Raw genomic sequence first — 10,255 nt, 5'->3', positions numbered from 1 at the left:
AACCCCGCGGTGATCGCTCTGTGGGTGTGGGTAATAAACCCCGCAGTGATCGCTCTGTGGGTTTGGTTAATAACCCTCGCGGTGATCGCTCTGTGGGTGCGGTAATAAACCCCGTGGTGATTGGTCTGTGGGTGCGGTAATAAACCCCGCGGTGATCGCTCTGTGGGTTTGGTTAATAACCCTCGCGGTGATCGCTCTGTGGGTGCGGTAATAAACCCCGTGGTGATCGGTCTGTGGGCGTGGGTAATAAACCCCGCGGTGATCGCTCTGTGGGTGCGGAAATAAACCCCGCGGTGATCGGTCTGTGGGTGCGGTAATAAACCCCGTGGTGATCGCTCTGTGGGTGCAGTAATAAACACCGCGGTGATCGCTCTGTGGGTGCGGTAATAAACCCCGCGGTGATCGCTCTGTGGGTGTGGTAATAAACCCCGCGGTGATCGCTCTGTGGGTGCAGTAATAAACACCGCGGTGATCGCTCTGTGGGTGCGGTAATAAACCCCGCGGTGATCGCTCTGTGGGTGCGGTAATAAACCCCGCGGTGATCGCTCTGTGGGTGCAGTAATAAACCCCGCGGTGATCGGTCTGTGGGTGTGGGTAATAAACCTTGCGGTGATCGGTCTGTGGGTGTGGGTAATAAACCCCGCGGTGATAGCTCTGTGGGTGCAGTAATAAACCCCGCGGTGATCGCTCTGTGGGTGTGGGTAATAAACCCCGCGGTGATCGCTCTGTGGGTGCAGTAATAAACCCCTCGGTGATTGGTCTGTGGATGGGGTAATAATCCCCGCGGTGATCGCTCTGTGGGTGCGGTAATAAACCCCGCGGTGATCGCTCTGTGGGTGCGGTAATAAACCCCGCGGTGATCGCTCTGTGGGTGCGGTAATAAACCCCGCGGTGATCGGTCTGTGGGTGTGGGTAATAAACCCCGCGGTGATCGGTCTGTGGGTCCGGTAATAAACCCCGTGGTGATCGGTCTGTGGGTGCGGTAATAAACCCCACGGTGATCGCTCTGTGGGTACGGTAATAAACCCCGCGGTGATCGGTCTGTGGGTGCGGTAATAAACCCCACGGTGATCGGTCTGTGGGTGCGGTAATAAACCCCGCGGTGATCGCTCTGTGGGTGCGGTAATAAACACCGTGGTGATCGCTCTGTGGGTGTGGAAATAAACCCCGCGGTGATCGGTCTATGGGTACGGTAATAAACCCCGCGGTGATCGCTCTGTGGGTGTGGGTAATAAACCCCGCAGTGATCGCTCTGTGAGTGCGGTAATAAACCCCGCGGTGATCGCTCTGTGGGTTTGGTTAATAACCCTCGCGGTGATCGCTCTGTGGGTGCAGTAATAAACCCCGTGGTGATCGGTCTGTGGGCGTGGGTAATAAACCCCGCGGTGATCGCTCTGTGGGTGCGGAAATAAACCCCGCGGTGATCGGTCTGTGGGTGCGGTAATAAACCCCGTGGTGATCGGTCTGTGGGTGCGGAAATAAACCCCGCGGTGATCGCTCTGTGGGTGTGGTAATAAACCCCGCGGTGATGGCTCTGTGGGTGCAGTAATAAACACCGCGGTGATCGCTCTGTGGGTGCGGTAATAAACCCCGCGGTGATCGCTCTGTGGGTGTGGTAATAAACCCCGCGGTGATCGCTCTGTGGGTGCAGTAATAAACACCGCGGTGATCGCTCTGTGGGTGCGGTAATAAACACCGCGGTGATCGCTCTGTGGGAACGGTAATAAACCCCGCGGTGATCGCTCTGTGGGTGCAGTAATAAACCCCGCGGTGATCGGTCTGTGGGTGTGGGTAATAAACCTTGCGGTGATCGGTCTGTGGGTGTGGGTAATAAACCCCGCGGTGATCGCTCTGTGGGTGCAGTAATAAACCCCGCGGTGATCGCTCTGTGGGTGTGGGTAATAAACCCCGCGGTGATCGCTCTGTGGGTGCAGTAATAAACCCCTCGGTGATTGGTCTGTGGATGGGGTAATAATCCCCGCGGTGATCGCTCTGTGGGTGCGGTAATAAACCCCGCGGTGATCGCTCTGTGGGTGCGGTAATAAACCCCGCGGTGATCGCTCTGTGGGTGCGGTAATAAACCCCCCGGTGATCGGTCTGTGGGTGTGGGTAATAAACCCCGCGGTGATCGGTCTGTGGGTCCGGTAATAAACCCCGTGGTGATCGGTCTGTGGGTGCGGTAATAAACCCCACGGTGATCGCTCTGTGGGTACGGTAATAAACCCCGCGGTGATCGGTCTGTGGGTGCGGTAATAAACCCCACGGTGATCGGTCTGTGGGTGCGGTAATAAACCCCGCGGTGATCGCTCTGTGGGTGCGGTAATAAACCCCGCGGTGATTGGTCTGTGGGTGTGGGTAATAAACCCCGCGGTGATCGCTCTGTGTGTGTGGGTAATAAACCCCGCGGTGATCGGTCTGTGGGTGCGGTAATAAACCCCGCGGTTATCACTCTGTAGGTTTGGGTAATAACCCTCGCGGTGATCGGTCTGTGGGTTAAGTAATAAACCCCGAGGTGATCGGTTTGTGGGTGTGGAAATAAACCCCGCGGTGATCGCTCTGTGGGTGCGGTAATAAACCCCGCGGTGATCTCTCTTTGGGTGTGGGTAATAAACCCCGCGGTGATCGGTCTGTGGGTGCGGTAATAAACCCCGCGGAGATCGGTCTGTGGGTACGGTAATAAACCCCGTGGTGATCGGTCTGTGGGTGTGGGTAATAAACCTCGCGGTGATCGGTCTGTGGGTACAGTAATAAACCCCGCGGTGATCTCTCTGTGGGTGTGGAAAATAAACCCCGCGGTGATCACTCTGTGGGTGTGGATAATAAACCTCGCGGTGATCTCTCTGTGGGTGTGGAAAATAAACCCCACGGTGATCTCTCTGTGGGTGCGGTAATAAACCCCGCGGTGATTGGTCTGTGGGTACGATAATAAACCCCGCGGTGATCGCTCTGTGGGTGCGGTAATAAACCCCGCGGTGATCGGTCTGTGGATGCGGTAATAAACCCCGCGGTGATCGGTCTGTGGATGCGGTAATAATCCCCGCGGTGATCGCTCTGTGGGTGCGGTAATAAACCCTGCGGTGATCGCTCTGTGGGTGCAGTAATAAACCCCGCGGTGATCGGTCTGTGGATGCGGTAATAATCCCCGCGGTGATCGGTCTGTGGGTGTGGGTAATAAACCCTGTGGTGATCGCTCTGTGGGTGCGGTAATAAACCCCGCGGTGATCGGTCTGTGGGTGTGGGTAATAACCCTCGCGGTGATCGCTCTGTGGGTGCGGTAATAAACCCCACAGTGATCACTCTGTGAGTGCGGTAATAAACCCCGCGGTGATCGCTCTGTGGGTGCGGTAATAAACCCCGCGGTGATCGGTCTTTGGGTGCGGTAATAAACCCCGCGGTGATCGCTCTGTGGGTGTGGGTAATAAACCCCGCGGTGATTGGTCTGTGGGTGTGGGTAATAAACCCCACGGTGAACGGTCTGTGGGTGCGGTAATAAACCCTGCGGTGATCGCTCTGTGGGTGCAGTAATAAACCCCGCGGTGATCGGTCTGTGGATGCGGTAATAATCCCCGCGGTGATCGGTCTGTGGGTGTGGGTAATAAACCCTGTGGTGATCGCTCTGTGGGTGCGGTAATAAACCCCGCGGTGATCGGTCTGTGGGTGTGGGTAATAACCCTCGCGGTGATCGCTCTGTGGGTGCGGTAATAAACCCCACGGTGATCACTCTGTGAGTGCGGTAATAAACCCCGCGGTGATCGCTCTGTGGGTGCGGTAATAAACCCCGCGGTGATCGGTCTTTGGGTGCGGTAATAAACCCCGCGGTGATCGCTCTGTGGGTGTGGGTAATAAACCCCGCGGTGATTGGTCTGTGGGTGTGGGTAATAAACCCCACGGTGAACGGTCTGTGGGTGCGGTAATAAACCCCGCGGTGATCACTCTGTGGGTGCGGTAATAAACCCCGTGGTGATCGGTCTGTGGGTGTGGGTAATAAACCCCGCGGTGATCGCTCTGTGGGTGTGGTAATAAACCCCGCGGTGATCGCTCTGTGGGTGTGGGTAATAAACCCCGCGGTGATCGCTCTGTGAGTGCGGTAATAAACTCCGTGGTGATCGGTCTGTGGGTGTGGGTAATAAACCCCGCGGTGATCGCTCTGTGGGGGCAGTAATAAACACCGCGGTGATCGGTCTGTGGGTGCGGTAATAAACCCCGTGGTGATCGCTCTGTGGGTACGGTAATAAACCCCGCGGTGATCACTCTGTGGGTTTGGGTAATAACCCTCGCGGTGATCGCTCTGTGGGTGTGGGTAATAAACCCTACGGTGATCGGTCTGTGGGTGCGGTAATAAACCCCGCGGTGATCGCTCTGTGGGTGCGGTAATAAACCCCGCGGTGATCGGTCTGTGGGTGCGGTAATAAACCCCGCAGTGATCGCTCTGTGGGTGCGGTAATAAACCCCGCGGTAATCGGTCTGTGGGTGCGGTAATAAACCTCGCGGTGATCACTCTGTGGGTGTGGGTAATAAACCCCGCGGTGATCGGTCTGTGGGTGTGGGTAATAAAGCCCGTGGTGATCGCTCTGTGGGTGCGGTAATAAACCCCGTGGTGATCTCTCTGTGGGTGTGGGTAATAAACCTTGCGGTGATCGGTCCGTGGGTGCAGTAATAAATCCCGCGGTGATCGCTCTGTGGGTGTGGGTAATAAACCCCGCGGTGATCGGTCTGTGGGTGCGGTAATAAAACCCGCGGTGATCGGTCTGTGGGTAAGGTAATAAACCCCGCGGTGATCGGTCTGTGGGTGTGGGTAATAAACCCCGTGGTGATCGCTCTGTGGGTGCGGTAATAAACCCCGTGGTGATCGGTCCGTGGGTGCGGAAATAAACCCCGCGGTGATCGCTCTGAGGGTGTGGGTAATAAACCTCGCGGTGATCGGACTGTGGGTGTGGGTAATAAACCCCGTGGTGATCGGTCTGTGGGTGCGGTAATAAACCCCGCGGTGATCACTCTGTGGGTGCGGTAATTAACCCCGTGGTGATCGCTCTGAGGGTGCGGTAATAAACCTCGCGGTGATCGGTCTGTGGGTGTGGGTAATAAACCCCGTGGTGATCGCTCTGTGGGTGCGGTAATAAACCCCGTGGTGATCGGTCCGTGGGTGCGGAAATAAACCCCGCGGTGATCGCTCTGAGGGTGTGGGTAATAAACCTCGCTGTGATCGGTCTGTGGGTGTGGGTAATAAACCCCGCGGTGATCGCTCTGTGGGTGCGGTAATAAACCCCGCGGTGATCTCTCTGTGGGTGTGGGTAATAAACCTCGCGGTGATCGGTCCGTGGGTGCGGTAATAAACCCCGCGGTGATCGCTCTGTGGGTGTGGGTAATAAACCCCGTGGTGATCGGTCTGTGGGTGCGGTAATAAACCCCGCGGTGATCGGTCTGTGGGTGCGGTAATAAACCCCGCGGTGATCGGTCTGTGGGTGTGGGTAATAAACCCCGCGGTGATCGCTCTGTGGGTGCGGTAATAAACCCCGTGGTGATCGCTCTGTGGGTGCAGTAATAAACCCCGCGGTGATCTCTCTGTGGGTGTGGGTAATAAACCCCGCGGTGATCGCTCTGTGGGTGTGGGTAATAAACCCCGCGGTGATCGGTCTGTGGGTGCGGTAATAAACCCCGCGGTGATCGGTCTGTGGGTAAGGTAATAAACCCCGCGGTGATCGATCTGTGGGTGTGGGTAATAAACCCCGCGGTGATCGGTCTGTGGGTGTGGGTAATAAACCCCGCGGTGATCAGTCTGTGGGTGTGGGTAATAAACCCCGCGGTGATCGCTCTGTGGGTACGGTAATAAACCCTGTGGTGATCGGTCTGTGGGTGTGGGTAATAAACCCCGCGGTGATCGCTCTGTGGGTGCGGGAATAAACACCGCGGTGATCGGTCTGTGGGTGTGGGTAATAAACCCCGCGGTGATCGATCTGTGGGTAAGGTAATAAACCCCGTGGTGATCGCTCTGTGGGTGTGTGTAATAAACCCCGCGGTGACCGGTCTGTGGGGGCGGTAATAAACCCCGCGGTGATCTCTCTGTGGGTGTGGGTAATATACCCCGCGGTGATCGGTCTGTGGGTGTGGAAATAAACCCCGCGGTGATCGCTCTGTGGGTGTGGAAATAAACCCCGCGGTGATCGGTCTGTGGGTGTGGGTAATAAACCCCGCGGTGATCGGTCTGTGGGTGTGTGTAATAAACCCCGCGGTGACCGGTCTGTGGGGGCGGTAATAAACCCCGCGGTGATCTCTCTGTGGGTGTGGGTAATAAACCCCGCGGTGATCGGTCTGTGGGTGCGGTAATAAACCCCGCGGTGATCGCTCTGCGGGTGTGGAAATAAACCCCGCGGTGATCACTCTGTGGGTGCGGTAATAAACCCCGCGGTGATCGGTCTGTGAGTGTGGGTAATAAACCCCGTGGTGATCGGTCTGTGGGTGCGGTAATAAACCCCGCGCTGATCGGTCTGTGGGTGCGGTAATAAACCCCGCAGTGATCGGTCTGTGGTTGCGGTAATAAACCCCGCGGTGATCAATCTGTGGGTGCGGTAATAAACCCCGCGGTGATCGGTCTGTGGGTGTGGGTAATAAACCCCGCAGTGATCGCTCTGTGAGTGCGGTAATAAACCCCGCGGTGATCGGTCTGTGGGTGTGTGTAATAAACCCCGCGGTGATCGGTCTATGGGTACGGTAATAAACCCCGCGGTGATCGCTCTGTGGGTGTGGGTAATAAACCCCGCAGTGATCGCTCTGTGGGTTTGGTTAATAACCCTCGCGGTGATCGCTCTGTGGGTGCGGTAATAAACCCCGTGGTGATTGGTCTGTGGGTGCGGTAATAAACCCCGCGGTGATCGCTCTGTGGGTTTGGTTAATAACCCTCGCGGTGATCGCTCTGTGGGTGCGGTAATAAACCCCGTGGTGATCGGTCTGTGGGCGTGGGTAATAAACCCCGCGGTGATCGCTCTGTGGGTGCGGAAATAAACCCCGCGGTGATCGGTCTGTGGGTGCGGTAATAAACCCCGTGGTGATCGCTCTGTGGGTGCAGTAATAAACACCGCGGTGATCGCTCTGTGGGTGCGGTAATAAACCCCGCGGTGATCGCTCTGTGGGTGTGGTAATAAACCCCGCGGTGATCGCTCTGTGGGTGCAGTAATAAACACCGCGGTGATCGCTCTGTGGGTGCGGTAATAAACCCCGCGGTGATCGCTCTGTGGGTGCGGTAATAAACCCCGCGGTGATCGCTCTGTGGGTGCAGTAATAAACCCCGCGGTGATCGGTCTGTGGGTGTGGGTAATAAACCTTGCGGTGATCGGTCTGTGGGTGTGGGTAATAAACCCCGCGGTGATAGCTCTGTGGGTGCAGTAATAAACCCCGCGGTGATCGCTCTGTGGGTGTGGGTAATAAACCCCGCGGTGATCGCTCTGTGGGTGCAGTAATAAACCCCTCGGTGATTGGTCTGTGGATGGGGTAATAATCCCCGCGGTGATCGCTCTGTGGGTGCGGTAATAATCCCCGCGGTGATCGCTCTGTGGGTGCGGTAATAAACCCCGCGGTGATCGCTCTGTGGGTCCGGTAATAAACCCCGTGGTGATCGGTCTGTGGGTGCGGTAATAAACCCCACGGTGATCGCTCTGTGGGTACGGTAATAAACCCCGCGGTGATCGCTCTGTGGGTGCGGTAATAAACCCCGCGGTGATCGGTCTGTGGGTGTGGGTAATAAACCCCGCGGTGATCGGTCTGTGGGTCCGGTAATAAACCCCGTGGTGATCGGTCTGTGGGTGCGGTAATAAACCCCACGGTGATCGCTCTGTGGGTACGGTAATAAACCCCGCGGTGATCGGTCTGTGGGTGCGGTAATAAACCCCACGGTGATCGGTCTGTGGGTGCGGTAATAAACCCCGCGGTGATCGCTCTGTGGGTGCGGTAATAAACACCGTGGTGATCGCTCTGTGGGTGTGGAAATAAACCCCGCGGTGATCGGTCTATGGGTACGGTAATAAACCCCGCGGTGATCGCTCTGTGGGTGTGGGTAATAAACCCCGCAGTGATCGCTCTGTGAGTGCGGTAATAAACCCCGCGGTGATCGCTCTGTGGGTTTGGTTAATAACCCTCGCGGTGATCGCTCTGTGGGTGCAGTAATAAACCCCGTGGTGATCGGTCTGTGGGCGTGGGTAATAAACCCCGCGGTGATCGCTCTGTGGGTGCGGAAATAAACCCCGCGGTGATCGGTCTGTGGGTGCGGTAATAAACCCCGTGGTGATCGGTCTGTGGGTGCGGAAATAAACCCCGCGGTGATCGCTCTGTGGGTGTGGTAATAAACCCCGCGGTGATGGCTCTGTGGGTGCAGTAATAAACACCGCGGTGATCGCTCTGTGGGTGCGGTAATAAACCCCGCGGTGATCGCTCTGTGGGTGTGGTAATAAACCCCGCGGTGATCGCTCTGTGGGTGCAGTAATAAACACCGCGGTGATCGCTCTGTGGGTGCGGTAATAAACACCGCGGTGATCGCTCTGTGGGAACGGTAATAAACCCCGCGGTGATCGCTCTGTGGGTGCAGTAATAAACCCCGCGGTGATCGGTCTGTGGGTGTGGGTAATAAACCTTGCGGTGATCGGTCTGTGGGTGTGGGTAATAAACCCCGCGGTGATCGCTCTGTGGGTGCAGTAATAAACCCCGCGGTGATCGCTCTGTGGGTGTGGGTAATAAACCCCGCGGTGATCGCTCTGTGGGTGCAGTAATAAACCCCTCGGTGATTGGTCTGTGGATGGGGTAATAATCCCCGCGGTGATCGCTCTGTGGGTGCGGTAATAAACCCCGCGGTGATCGCTCTGTGGGTGCGGTAATAAACCCCGCGGTGATCGCTCTGTGGGTGCGGTAATAAACCCCCCGGTGATCGGTCTGTGGGTGTGGGTAATAAACCCCGCGGTGATCGGTCTGTGGGTCCGGTAATAAACCCCGTGGTGATCGGTCTGTGGGTGCGGTAATAAACCCCACGGTGATCGCTCTGTGGGTACGGTAATAAACCCCGCGGTGATCGGTCTGTGGGTGCGGTAATAAACCCCACGGTGATCGGTCTGTGGGTGCGGTAATAAACCCCGCGGTGATCGCTCTGTGGGTGTGGGTAATCAACCTCGCGGGGATCGGTCTGTGGGTGCGGTAATAAAACCCGCGGTGATCGCTCTGTGGGTGCGGTAATAAACCCCGCGGTGATTGGTCTGTGGGTGTGGGTAATAAACCCCGCGGTGATCGCTCTGTGTGTGTGGGTAATAAACCCCGCGGTGATCGGTCTGTGGGTGCGGTAATAAACCCCGCGGTTATCACTCTGTAGGTTTGGGTAATAACCCTCGCGGTGATCGGTCTGTGGGTTAAGTAATAAACCCCGAGGTGATCGGTTTGTGGGTGTGGAAATAAACCCCGCGGTGATCGCTCTGTGGGTGCGGTAATAAACCCCGCGGTGATCTCTCTTTGGGTGTGGGTAATAAACCCCGCGGTGATCGGTCTGTGGGTGCGGTAATAAACCCCGCGGAGATCGGTCTGTGGGTACGGTAATAAACCCCGTGGTGATCGGTCTGTGGGTGTGGGTAATAAACCTCGCGGTGATCGGTCTGTGGGTACAGTAATAAACCCCGCGGTGATCTCTCTGTGGGTGTGGAAAATAAACCCCGCGGTGATCACTCTGTGGGTGCGGTAATAAACCCCGCGGTGATCTCTCTGTGGGTGTGGGTAATAAACCACGCGGTGATCGGTCTGTGGGTGCGGTAATAAACCCCGCGGAGATCGGCCTGTGGGTACGGTAATAAACCCCGTGGTGATCGGTCTGTGGGTGTGGGTAATAAACCTCGCGGTGATCGGTCTGTGGGTACAGTAATAAACCCCGCGGTGATCTCTCTGTGGGTGTGGATAATAAACCCCGCGGTGATCACTCTGTGGGTGTGGGTAATAAACCCCGCGGTGATCGGTCTGTGGGTGTGGGTAATAAACCCCACGGTGATCGGTCTGTGGGAGCGGTAATTAACCCCGCGGTGATCGGTCTGTGGGTGCGGTAATAAACCACGCGGTGATCGGTCTGTGGGTGTGGGTAACAAACCCTGCGGTGATCGGTCTGTGGGTATGGTAATAAACCCCGCGGTGATCGGTCTGTGGGTGGTGTCTCTCAGTCCCCCCTCTCTCTCTCAGGGAGATATCTGTACACTGACTGGTGTCTCTCAGTCCCCGCTCTCTCTCAGGGAGATATCTG

This window comes from Chiloscyllium punctatum, chromosome 51 (assembly GCF_047496795.1).
Source record: "Chiloscyllium punctatum isolate Juve2018m chromosome 51, sChiPun1.3, whole genome shotgun sequence".
In the NCBI taxonomy this organism is placed as follows: domain Eukaryota; kingdom Metazoa; phylum Chordata; class Chondrichthyes; order Orectolobiformes; family Hemiscylliidae; genus Chiloscyllium; species Chiloscyllium punctatum.
Note: the sequence above shows the minus strand (reverse complement) of the source record.